Source organism: Rissa tridactyla, chromosome 13 (genome assembly GCF_028500815.1).
Source record: "Rissa tridactyla isolate bRisTri1 chromosome 13, bRisTri1.patW.cur.20221130, whole genome shotgun sequence".
In the NCBI taxonomy this organism is placed as follows: domain Eukaryota; kingdom Metazoa; phylum Chordata; class Aves; order Charadriiformes; family Laridae; genus Rissa; species Rissa tridactyla.
In genome coordinates this window covers 994,407-1,007,186 of record NC_071478.1, presented here as the reverse complement: position 1 = coordinate 1,007,186, position 12,780 = coordinate 994,407, and positions in this window count along the sequence as shown.

Below are 12,780 nucleotides of genomic sequence, written 5' to 3'. Positions count from 1 at the left end.
GATTGCAATAAGATAAATCATTCCAAAAGCAGAGCCTCAAGGGGGCCTCATATTTATATATTGGAAGTAACTGCGTTCTATCGTTCTTATTTTGATCAGACCTTTGTGCGTGTCTGTGTGTGTGACTGCTCCAGCCCAGCCCCTGCCGATTCCCTGCAGGAACGGGCTGTCTGTCACTAAAACCCCATCTTCTTCCTACCACAACCTTCAGTTACAAGAAAAGGACAATTTCAACCACTGCGTCACTGATAAAACCTCCCATGGCAACAGCGAAGGCTTTACAGTTGCTTGGCTACACAAGCCTTGCTTCACCTTTTCTTTTTCTTAAACACAGATTGAGACGTTCTGCCATGAATCAACTTAACAGTGTCCTTTGTCTGTGGCATTTGGGGATTTTGTGTACAACGCTGAGCTTCCCCCTCCTTCCAAAGCTCACCCTGCAGCTTCAACCCAAAATCTGGCAAGGAAAGGTGGCGAGTAGTGGGAGTTAGTGGGGAAGCACATGTGTTATGTCGAGGGCATGTGCCCAGGGCTCGTGCCATTCTCCTCCCCATGCTGGCCTCCAGCTGTGCCCCGGCCACTCCTGCCTTGCCCCGAGGTACAGCGGTGCTGCACCAAAACCGGCACCTACTGCTTGGGTTGGGGGTCACCCCAAGGGACTGGGGACGCAGGAGGTGTGCCAAGCCTGTCCCATAGAAATGGCAAAGCAATTGCCACAGCCGATCAGACAGGTTATCATCTTGATTACTTCAATGCACAGCCACAAACGTCCCCTCTGCCCCGTATTCATACATGCGCACCCAGGCAGATTCACGTAGTCCTTTACAAGCTTGTAAAATAAATGCGGTACTGAACATCCACATTTTGCCAGACACCTCAACTGGGTAGATCCTACAGTCACTCACACCAGTGCCACTTAAATAAGCTCAGGATAATGGGGGAGTACATCACACAAGCTTTACCACTTCTAATGTGAAAATACTCGTCAGTAAGAGCCTGGTTTAAAAGTTCTCTAGAAAAACCAGTATATCGATGATCTTGCATGCTAAGCAGCCTGAATATAATTAACCGATGCATTTACAGAGCTACTGGCTTTAACTTTTTGTTTTGAGAGCAATGGGATCATACAACATGGGGAACTGTACGTACAGCACTGATATTCTTAAATCAAAAGAAGAGTGAGCCTTGAAACAACGATCTAGTTGGTTTGGTTTCAGTCTACAAAAGGAAGAAAAACAAACACACCTCACTCCATGACCAACAGAGTTGTCAAAAAGGCACAGCAATCTCATGATGTTAATACAGGGAAGGAAATGAAGAGAAGACCTCCAACACCCCGGACAGAACAGTACAAAAGGACTTTGACCAACTAGAAAACCAAGCAGAAAATAAAATAAGCTGCATCTTGTACCGTGAGCCTCCTCAGAGTACCTTGAATGGCAGAAGCCATTCCCATTGACTAACGCCCCAGCAGCAGCTGGCGGAGCTCTCACAGCAGGTAGGAGATGTTCCTGAAGCCCTGAGGTGTGAGTCACACAGGTTCCTATTTCTTTTGGAAAAAATATACTGAGTTTAGGCAGGCTGAGTGCCTCGGTGCTATCACGTACGGCAATAGCCGTGGATCCACTCCTTCCTACCCCCCAGCCCCAAGTCCAGGGAGGTTCCCTTCTGGTGGGTCCTCCAGGCTGCACCAGCCAGACTGAGCGTGCTCTGGTCTACACAAACGTAACAGATGAGATTCGTCTGTTCATGTTTATTTACAGTGGAGAACAAACATAAATGTTTAAAATAGCTGATTTTTACAGGCAAACAACAGATAACCCTCTCAAAAGTGACTCTGATGCAATGAGCAAGAGCTGTGAACTCTGTGCCAGCTGTAAAATCGCTGTGCGTCGCTCATCACTGGCTAAGTCCCTCAAGGAGGTAAGCTACGCGTCTGCAAATTGTAGGTTTTGGCATCTTATAGCAGCAGCTGAGCCAGCTGGGGGATTTTTTTTTTAGATGAGCAGAAGATTTTCGTGGGTTAAACAAATGCACCAAAAGCCAGGAGATGCACAAAAACAAGTCCCACAATGACAGTTTTAATCTGGCAGCAAAAATAGTTTGCAGTGTTAAATGTGTTTTGGATTCCAGCTGCTTACGTTCCTGAAGTTTCAGCCAACCAGGTTAGCTGACAGGTCCGAGACATTCATCGCGACCGCACACCAGGTGCTACGTCAATTAATCTGACTATACGTGGGTACCCACGGGCTCTGGTCCCACTCTCAGACACACCGTGCCCCGCATCGATTCCCCTCTGTTACACAACTCATTAGCATTAACGGTGCTTGTAATCAGAGCACTCCCACAGAAGGTTAAACCGTAACAGAATTTAGGCTCAGGCCTAAATCCTGAGATCACTCAGGAAAGAAAAATAGGCAATCCTTGACAAGAGCATATGTGAAGCCTCAAAATGGTAGGATTCAGTTTCAATACAGCTTCACATATTTGAAGGATCGGGGCAAAAAACAATAATCACAAATCTTATCAGCTCTAACAAGTGCCTAGCACGGCAGAATTCTTGCTCTATGTATATTTTTAGGTTACTCTTCCAGTTATAACGTTCTGTCCTTACTGTATATCTTTTGTTAGAATTAGGATATCTGCTGCAGCAGCCTGGATAACCTTTAACCTGAGCTACAAAACCTTTAACAGTTTCCAATTATAACAGCAATCTTTCATTCTATAATACAAATAAACCCAAGTGTTATCTCAACACAGAAGACTCACATGAATACCCAATGACTGCAGAATGATTTCACCATTTTTTTTCTCTATAATTTCCTGCTATTATTTCGTTGGAGGTGACTGCCAAGATCCAAGCAACATAATACATTTCACTGTTTACATCTACTTTATTTTTGTTATACTGTTGACATTTAAAAGTGTTGACATGCAAGACTGAAGTTTTAAAAATTTAACATCTACTCTGAGTCCCATTATGTTCTTGGACTCCCAAATTATTTTTCAACTCTCCCATTTTCTCCTTATCCAGTTGAGAATGCCTATGTGCCCCACTACCCGCCAATTTTAGAAAATTCTTAACTCCCACAGCTTTATGTGCAGCATGTGCCATGGAAGAGGAAGAGTAGTTTCTACCTGTTCAAAAAGGTATAAGACACATTAATAAGCATAGCTTTTCAGAACTACGGAAAGAGTTTCCCTATAAATGTAATCTTAGTCTACTGTAACAATGTGGATTGAGCACCCTTTTAGAGAAAGAGTTAGTTCCACCGAGTGGTATAGCAAGAAACTAAACAAAGACACTGTTAAAACAGTTGGTCTGCAGCAATACCTTGTGGGAAAATCCAGTATCTAATATCATACTGAGAGTGTAGGGGTAAAATGCTGTCGTTTGGATAATATGGAAGAGACCTCTTGTCTGCTTGGGGTTATTAATGACCACAGCTACTCAAGACATCCATATCACCATTACAGCGTCCCTCCTAAAAGAGAAGCTATTATCCATGGCATCCCGCCCAGATTCCTCCAGAGCTGATTACATTCTTTATAACCTGCACCTTCAGTTGAGTACAGCAAGCTTGACTTCATACCTGGATGGCTGCATGGGCTCATTTCACGCTCTGAAGCACTTACTGCTCTCTGTCCTAAAGGCTGATCAGCAGTGGTGGGAGGAACAATCCCTTTGACTCCTGCCTCTAACAAGATTGTAGATTTTACTTGCTGTCTGCAAAATGCATTCATAGCCTTGAAGCAATGGCACTCTGGTAGACTGCAATGCTGGTCTTGATCTCCACTGGTGGGCAGAAAACAAGTCCCCAGGAAAGGCAGGGTGGGAGAGGGCAGTAAACTGTAAGACAATGTTTTTTCCCCTTAATAGTGTTACTGAAGTCTGAGCCACGTCGCAATATGGAACTGAGAATTTCGGTTTTAGTATCTGTTGCTACACAGGCATTTGTATTATGAGGAATAAGGACAACGGCAATCCTTCTCCTGAACCAAAATGTCTTAGACCTATCCTGACCCGATATTGCATTTTGTCCCTCCTCTAAGGAAAGAATGGAGATGGGCACATCAGACACACGTGCAGACCAGGCACCTCAACAACCCTGGAAAAATCTAGAACCACAAGAATGAACAAGGCTGCAGAGAAGGCTCCAGACAGAACCGAAGCACAATCATCTCAGAAAAGACATAACAGCAAGCCAAGCACACAAAGGATGAAACACAGTGGAATGGGTATTTTAGAGATCAGTCATGGATCAGCCGCATGGCTCCGTCCCCTCCCTTGCACTGGCACACGTGGTGTGAGGAGTGGACTGGTCAAGGAGACCGAGCTAGCTGAGAACAAACCCAGCAGAAAAATAAGCCCTGGTTTTCTTTGTCTAGCTACCATCTCACTGCTCACCCAGGGACACGGGCAGGCAGGACGCAGGAGCATTTAAACTGCTGTGAAACCTCACTCTTTGACCTTGCAAGTGAGTGTGAATCAAACAGAAAGGTCTTAACTCTTAACAGATGAATAAAAAGAAAGAGGAAGGACACAACGAAAGTGCTTTATAATGAGCAAAGGTGGGATAAGATACCACCTCGCTGTAGGCACCAAACTGAGTGAAACCTCCCCCTGAGGTGTCAGCGCAAGTACAGACATTGTGCACTGACAAAGGGTCAACAGAAACGAGAGTCTGGAAATGGAAATGAACATATCCAGGGCAGAAGCAAAAACTAAGGAGCTCATGCAACTTAAAATGCAGGACTAAGATTAATCTGTTTCAGAAAACCTAAAATTCCCCAAGGTGAAGGTAAAATAGGAAGGTGGGTTTTTTTAACAAATAGACTAGAAAATAGCATACATAACACCTGTATAGGTGAGGGGGTGCACGTCCTGGACAACTAGAGGTCTCTAAGACTGATCTTGGCAACATACAAGTTTTTTTTGTTCTAAAAACAAGAGGATAGAATTAATATGCATGATTGGACACTGGATAAAAACCAGCCCAAGTTACCAAATATAGATTGCATCCAATGCAACGTGATACTGCTCACCTAATAACTAATTGATCTGCCATGGTAACGTCCTTTTGGGTCTCCCTGTCCGTTCGAGTCAGAGGCACTCCCTCTAACACCCACCCTGGTAAAGGAAGAAGGTGAGACAAGGAGGAAATAAAAACAGTTTCAGGCTTAATGAAATAGAAGACCACAAAAATGTGCTGAATAACAAAAAAATGAGGGGTCATCACATTTTTTTCTTAAGGGCTGTAATCAGGGAGGAGGAGGAGGAGTAGCGATTCTTAAGGAGTTTCTGCCAAGTCAATGCAGAACTCTTGGAGCCACGTACAGTATTGCTATCTTTGAAAGGTTGAGACAAGATACCCTTTCTAAAAAGGGGACATTTATTGGTTATTTAGAGATAGTGGAACAGCTGAGTAAGCATGTACATATGTACGTGGAGACTACTCAGAATGAGACACTGGCCAAGAACACAAACAATATCTACGTTTACTGGCAAAAAGTCTCCATGACGGAGCACAGAGTTGGGAGTTTAGTAGAGAATACAAGAAAAAAAAAAAAAAGACAAGTTATGGAGACAAACAATGCTGGCACCAGCTTCTAACCATCCCAAAGAGAAACATCTCTTCCAAACAGGTCTTGCTGGCTCCTATCTTCTGTTCGTGCAGAGATGAAGATTTTCAGAGTGGGTAGATGGCCCCTGTGCAGCTGTGCTACATTTCACCCCCTCTTTCGTTGCAGAGACAGTTTAGTGGGACAAACCCGGTATCCTATTCCCTTTCCTTCCTTATTCACAGCAGAACCTTTCACTTAGCATTTCTAATAGCACCATGTAGTGCTGCCGTTTCAGGAAATGCCTGGCTGTATTCACTGCTAAATCAAGCAGGAGTCGTGCTGGCAATTCAAGGAACACCTCATCAGAGGGAAGAAAGCAATTGCTGCTGAGCTATTGTTTTCCATTTCATTTCACACACTCAAAAGAGCTCTGGTGACCACCCAGTGGGTGCCCTCAAACACAGATTCCAAGACACCTTCCTGCGCTAGAAAGGCAAACCGGATTTACTGCTCACCCTCTATTGTTACTCAGTCTCTCTTTTCCTGTTAGTTCTTTATTTTCTATTTTTGTACTTCACCCTGTCATTTTCAGTCCTTTTCAGGTTGCCTTCTCAGTTTTGTAGGCAACAGTTGGAAAGCTTCCCTCGGGCAGAGCGTGCCATGCTCAGAGTTTGCTGAGGGGATATTCTACAAGGGGAGCCAGCAAGACTGAGTCGGAATTCAGTAGCTTTAGCAAGGAAAAAGTCTCATGTAGAGGATATGTTCGTTAAGTTATTGTTCTAACTACTCCGACCTCAACACTGATATCAGCTAATCTATTTACATGGCCACACTGCAAGCGGAACCAGCTGAAACAACAATACTCTTCCCCTTCTTCATGTTCATGAAGCAGCACACACTGGATTTGCAAAACAGGTAGTGTAAACCAACACCCGGGTGTGAGCAAGTGCTGCTTTGTGGGCGCGAACAAACTACAGCCAAATAACAGGATGAAGAAACCTAAACACATGAGGGAGATCAGACCAAAGGAAGAATGGGAGGCAGTTTAGCTTCATGTTAGAGACAGGTAACACATCGGTAGAAGAACCTCACAAGGAGAGAGAACAGGCAGGCAGGGAGGAAAACTGCAGGATGGTTTGGCTTTTCTCTTCCTCAGAGTGTTTTAGGGGGTTAGTATTTCCCTCCCTAGAACAGACACATCTGGGAAATTCCACTGGTGCTTTACAATATGTGCATACAGGTCTTTAAATGCTTGTGCTTAGTTTTTCAGAATGTAACTTTTACACATTCCAGAAACGGTGCTGCTCTGATAGCGTACACTCACCGAGCGCCATTCCCCTAAGGGGTAATGGATTTTGCTGACAACAAGTATAAATAAAGAACTACCTACTGGATTGTATTTTTAAAAGCAAAACATCTTTTCAGCCATAAAGATTTTGACAAGTGAGAAAGTAAAGCTAGAAATGACAGATACTGCCTTTAAAAGGTCTCAAACTTCCTAAGCAAGATATCACTCTTAGTATTAGGTGCTGAACTGGTCTAGTACGAGACAGTTACCCGAATCCTCAACTATACATAAAATCAAACCTGGATACTGATTTAAGCTAGTAAGCAATCAACATCTAATGAGGCAGGCAAACATGGACAGTGCAAATGCACTGAAGAGCCCCCAGGTGTGTTTAGGAGGCAATTCTCCTGAGACAGTAGAGCACGGCACACACTGAATTGCACTCTGTAAAACACCACAGTTCTTGCCTAAAGCATCAAGTTGCAGAATTATATTACAGCACAAGTCCTGCAACTGTTAAGGTTGAGATCTTGTTTCCATTAATTTATGAATTTCTCTAAGTGCTCTAAGATTTGCAGGACACCGTGGGTAGCCTGGAGAGCAGGCTTGCAGCGTGAGACTGTAGGACAGCAGTTTTTCAAATTTCAGTTCATGTAAATGAAAGCTCCCAAGTCATAGGCTGCCCAGAGAGCGACCAGGTAGAAATAGCCAAACGCTCTTTTGAGTTTCTTCGAACTGGATAGTTACTACTGGAAAAACCCAGACGAAAACTGTTTGGAGAGCATCTTTTTTTTTTTTCTTTTTTTTTTAAAGAGCAGTTTCCATATAATGTAACAAGGCCACTTCCAGTTAAAACAGACTTCCCTGAAGGAAATACAGCAGCCTCAGGTCAAAATATATAATGCTCTTTTTTTTTAAAGACAATTGTCACCCGATACAATAGGGAGAGGAAATTGAGGTCAGTGCGCGTGTCTGCAAAGAGGAACGTAGCAGGGCTCCAAGAAGGTCACCTCAGACCTCAGAGCAGATTCAGTCCCAGTGCACACTGCTGCTCACAAAATCTGCTTTGTGGGCATAAACCACACGTCCTTGCAAAGATCAAGAATGACATACTTTTTAAAGGAAAATTCTTCACCATCTCTTTAGAGTGTTGTCCTGCACGCTGCCCTAGCTCGAATCCTGAGACCTCTTCACAGGTGACCCATTTCTGATAACAGCAGCATCTTAAAGGCACCAATGGTTTCTCACCATCATCCTTTGAAGAAGAATAATTGAAAATATCATAAAGTAGGAAAACATTATGAGATAAATTGCTACCTCCTAATATTGAAAATAATACTCAGTGCTGATTAGACCTATTGAGGCAGTGTTTTAAAAATGCAGAGCAGGTGTCTCAGAGAAATTACTAGAGCAAGTTTTTTGCTTCTTTAAATGTAAAGTCCTGGTTATTCCCCACCCTCCTGAAATGCTTTATTATAACCATTTCTTGCAACTCGCCCACCTGACGTAACAGATCATCGACCTGTGCACACTGTGTGCAAGTACTTACCTTTCTGCCAGGAGACGGGTCTGGGTGCTCACTGCAACTGACCACATGTACTAAGTCTCCCTCCTTACCAGTTCTGTCTGGGTGGATTATAACCATCTCACCTAAAAGGAGTTTTTCCCAAGCCACAGATGGGAGTCTAAACATACAAATATTTAGGAACGCAACAATCCCTTAAAATGAGCTACAGCTTCAAATATTCAGGCCGATTGCTAGCAGCAAACAGTTGCTATAAGACAGCCTAAGAATCTAACCTGGATTCTACTGTCCTGTTATTTGAGCTCTGAATTACTACAGTGATCACAACAGCGTTTAAAGAAAATACCATTTTATGTGCCCATTCCTTATAGGCTACTGGTCTGGCTAGGCTTTCTGACCAGACAGGAGAGAATTATTAATGGCATACTTATTTCGGGAGCCCCTTGGTGACTTCTTTCAGCAAATAAAAACATACCAAGGGCTGAACGTCCCTGTGAATTCTTTCCAATTCAATGGCGGGTGCCTCCGATTTTCCAGTGCCATGCTGCAAATGAATGATTAAATGAAAGTAAATTCCACTGAGCTAAACAGTGGAAAAAGACACCAACACCACAGGGACTGAAAAACCAGACAAGCTGTATCAATGAGAAGGGGTGCCTCAAAGTGCTGTGCCCAGTTAAAAAGACAGCACCCCTTTCTCTAAGGGAGCATTACCTTTTTGCAAGGGCGAGGAAGGTATCATCTCAATTAAAACTGGTTTGGAAAAGCAAACAAAGGATTCGGAATATCACAGTACTTATCTAACACAGGTAGCCTAGTTAACATCAAGGAATATCCAGAGAAATTATCTACAGTTTTTAAATAAGTGGCAAAGACTTCAGAGAGGAAAGTTGTTGAACTGGGGAATACTAAACCCCCAGATCTCTTAATAAACTAAACCCAGATCCAGCACTGAAGGAACTATGCTGTGATATGGCTTGTGTATACGTTTCACCTTAGTTTAGTCCATGGGGCTTGCCCACAAATTCCTGTATGGAAGCTCTCTGCAGGAGAGCTTGATTTTAACTCTCATTTAAGGATGTCTTCCGAGCCTTCAGCTCATTGAGAACACCATGCAGCAGCGACTCTGCTAAGTGCTTGTTTGTCATATCAAATTACTAGACAACTCTTTGTCTTCATCTCTCATTATTGACATCTTAATCTATCGCCCAGATACACGACACAGTAACAGGTAGCAAGTCAAAGCGCAAAGTGCCAGGGCAGCGACCCAGCAGGCACAACTGCCTCGAGGGGGCAGAGGAAATAAAACCGACTCTGTCACACAGCAGCGGTGGCTGGGAAACACACGCTCTCGGCTCTGTCAGCCCCAGGGCTCTCATGAAGTTGCCTATAGTTGAGTAAAAGATCTCTTGCCTACTCAGAATGCGTTTGACCTTTGTCTCGCTTCCCTACAAAATTTTTTGACAAAAATCAAAACTCAGATGCTGGAGGAGAATGGGAGCCCAGTCTGAAATAAAAGCTCACGTCATTTTCTTTCCCTAGTGAATGTTTTGTAATATTTCCTGCTAAGAAATGTTTATAACGCACATGCTTGTGCATAAAGGTGGCACTGTACTGTAGAGCTCCACCCTGGGCAGCAGTTTTTCCTCAGCCCTTGAACCCAATCCAAGGGGACTTTCAGTACCACCTTGGAGCCAACAATGGTACACGAGAGCCAGGAGGGACTTCAATTTTTCCATTTAAAGAAACAAACATTTCACTGCTCACTTTCCCTGTGACAGGCCAGACATACTCACAAAGGAGCTTTCAGAGGAACGTTTTCAGGAATATTCCTTCTATGAGGGAACCAAAACCATCGTGACTGACAGACACACACCTAAAATCCATGATCAAATGATGTTCTTGATTACTGTCCTGAGAACAGTCCTGAGGGTTTTATGTTTAGTTTCTCCCTCAGTTGTGCTAGTCTATTGATTACTTCACTTCCCTTTTAATAAACAGCTGTTCTGTACTACTCCCATCTTTGCAAGGTAGCACACGCTGAGCGGACGATTCAACTCAACAAAGCCATCTTCAGAGAACTCCTGTACAAAAGAGACCAATTTTAAAAGTTCTCTTTTTCAGTCCTTAAAACTGAAGACTGCAATGTCTCTCCTAGATCCTATCCGGCTTAAAAGTGACGATTGGTATCTACTAACAAACTCAAATTGATGATGGAGCAGATAAAAAAATCAGGCTGTGAAATATCTCTGGCTTTCTGTGTCTGCCGTCAGAGCAGTAGTCTCTAAGGAAGTAGTAGGGGGAGTAGTGGGAAGACACAGCAGGTACTGTAGCTAGATTTGATACGGCTCATGAACTGCAGCCCATATTGTTGTAGTACCAACCATGTTTTCATCTAAGTACCCAAGCATAAAAGACACTCTGAGGACAGGCATACATACTCCTCTAGATTGAGGCAAAAAAATCCTAATATCTCCAAATTTTCAACCCAGGAATATTTTCTGTCCTTCTTATAACAAGTTTTACAATACCAAATAAAAATAGTGAATATTTGCAAAAGAATTTGCTTATAAACCATTGTAGAGGCGTTTACTTCCATTAACAAGAACAGAAAATATAAACAGTAATCTTCCACAAAATGTTAGTTCTAAACTTGCAAACAGAGTTTATTCATTTTTATTTTACCATTAAGTTGTTTTAGTGGTTTTTGACATCTTATATCACCCAATGATCAGAATTTACTGTTTCCATCCACTTACACATCATTCAGTGATGGAGACTCTGGTTTGTTGTTGATTTTTTTTTTTTTCCTTATATTTTTCCTTACTACCAGTCTATTAGTGCAGCAGACTAATTGTGCCCTTGGGAAAATAACGACTAGGAAACAGATTGCTTTCTGCATTGATGAGCGTAAAGTGATGCATATGGCAAAACACCAATGATAATTTGCACCGTTAACACTCAGGAGTGAGACACTGGTGTCACACCAGCCAGACCGATTAAATTATTAGATGGGCACACAGTTGCTGTCAAAAGGGCAAAGTGAGTGTAAGAATTATTAAACAGAGGGACCAAGAACAGTCAAGACAATTACAGTGTTGCAGAGCCTCGTGCACCCACGCCTTCAATGCTGTGTGCAGTTTGTATTCCCACTGTCTGAAAACGATTTAAAGAAGAGCAAGAATGACACTCAAGACACAGAACAGCTGCTGTAAAAGGAAAAATGAGGCTGCTGTGCTTCAGACTGGCAAGAGCTGGCTGTGGGGAATAGAAAAAAGGTTTACAAAACGATGAGGAGGCAGAAGCATTGGGTAGGGACTACAGAGCATCAAACGCACTAGCAATCTGCAAGCTGAAAAATGTAGTGAAACTATGGTAAACTGAGAGTTACCAAACGCACAGAAACCACCCCTGGCTCAGGATGTCCTTGAGCAAAAGGACTGGGAGGGCGCTTGGGGCTGTATCTGGAAGGAAGCATCCTATGCAATTGCTTTGTTTCTATACCCTTCCCTAGCACCTGCTTTTCACATTATAGAGCTCAAGATCCTGATTAACTGGCGCTCTGGTCTCCCACCATGGCTATTAGTACCAAGTTTAAAGTGGTATAGACCCAGTAGCTCAGTCATGCTAAAAAGCTGTAGCACTTTTTAATTATTTTTTTTCTGAAGAGCAGCAGCACAAGAAGTAAGAATTAATTCTTACCCACTATACAACTTTGATGTTGGTAAGTATAAGTTTATTAAGTCACTACAATTCTTCTGGGGAAGGGGATTCACTTAATTCCAATCAAATGAGGTCCTTACTGTGCAATTTCAATTATGACTGAATTTATCACCCGAGAAAGAAAACGGCCATGAATCACTGCGCAGGAATGATATAATTTACTCAGCTTGTTCAGCTACTTCAGTACTTTGGTATTTAAGGATTTTAATTATTTTATTTTCTTAAAAAACTAAAACATTTTAAAGGATTTTTTTCATACTTTTATTGTTCTCTAAAACAGATTAGCAGGAGCAAAAATAATTTAAAGAGCTGATTATGAGAGTACTATTACAGCAAGCAAACACCACAGAGGGAAAAGAGTTACTGCAGCTCAAATATAATCCTTAGGGAATGTTTCTATTTGTATTCAGACAGGGCTAGGTGGAATGTCCCCATACATCACATCTAAGAGTGTAAGCCGATTTCTTAGCGCTCTAACTATTTATTTTAAAATAACTCGTTAGAGCCACTTTTTCTGTTTGGGCAAATAAATCAAAAGCATAATACTCTCTTCATGAACACACGTCCAGAGCTGTTGGCATGGAGTCTCTGTCCAACACTTAACTGTGAGAAGTGACTGTTTTAACTAACCTACACAAGAGTTTCATTCAGTGAGCCATTCAACCCCCAATTTACTACT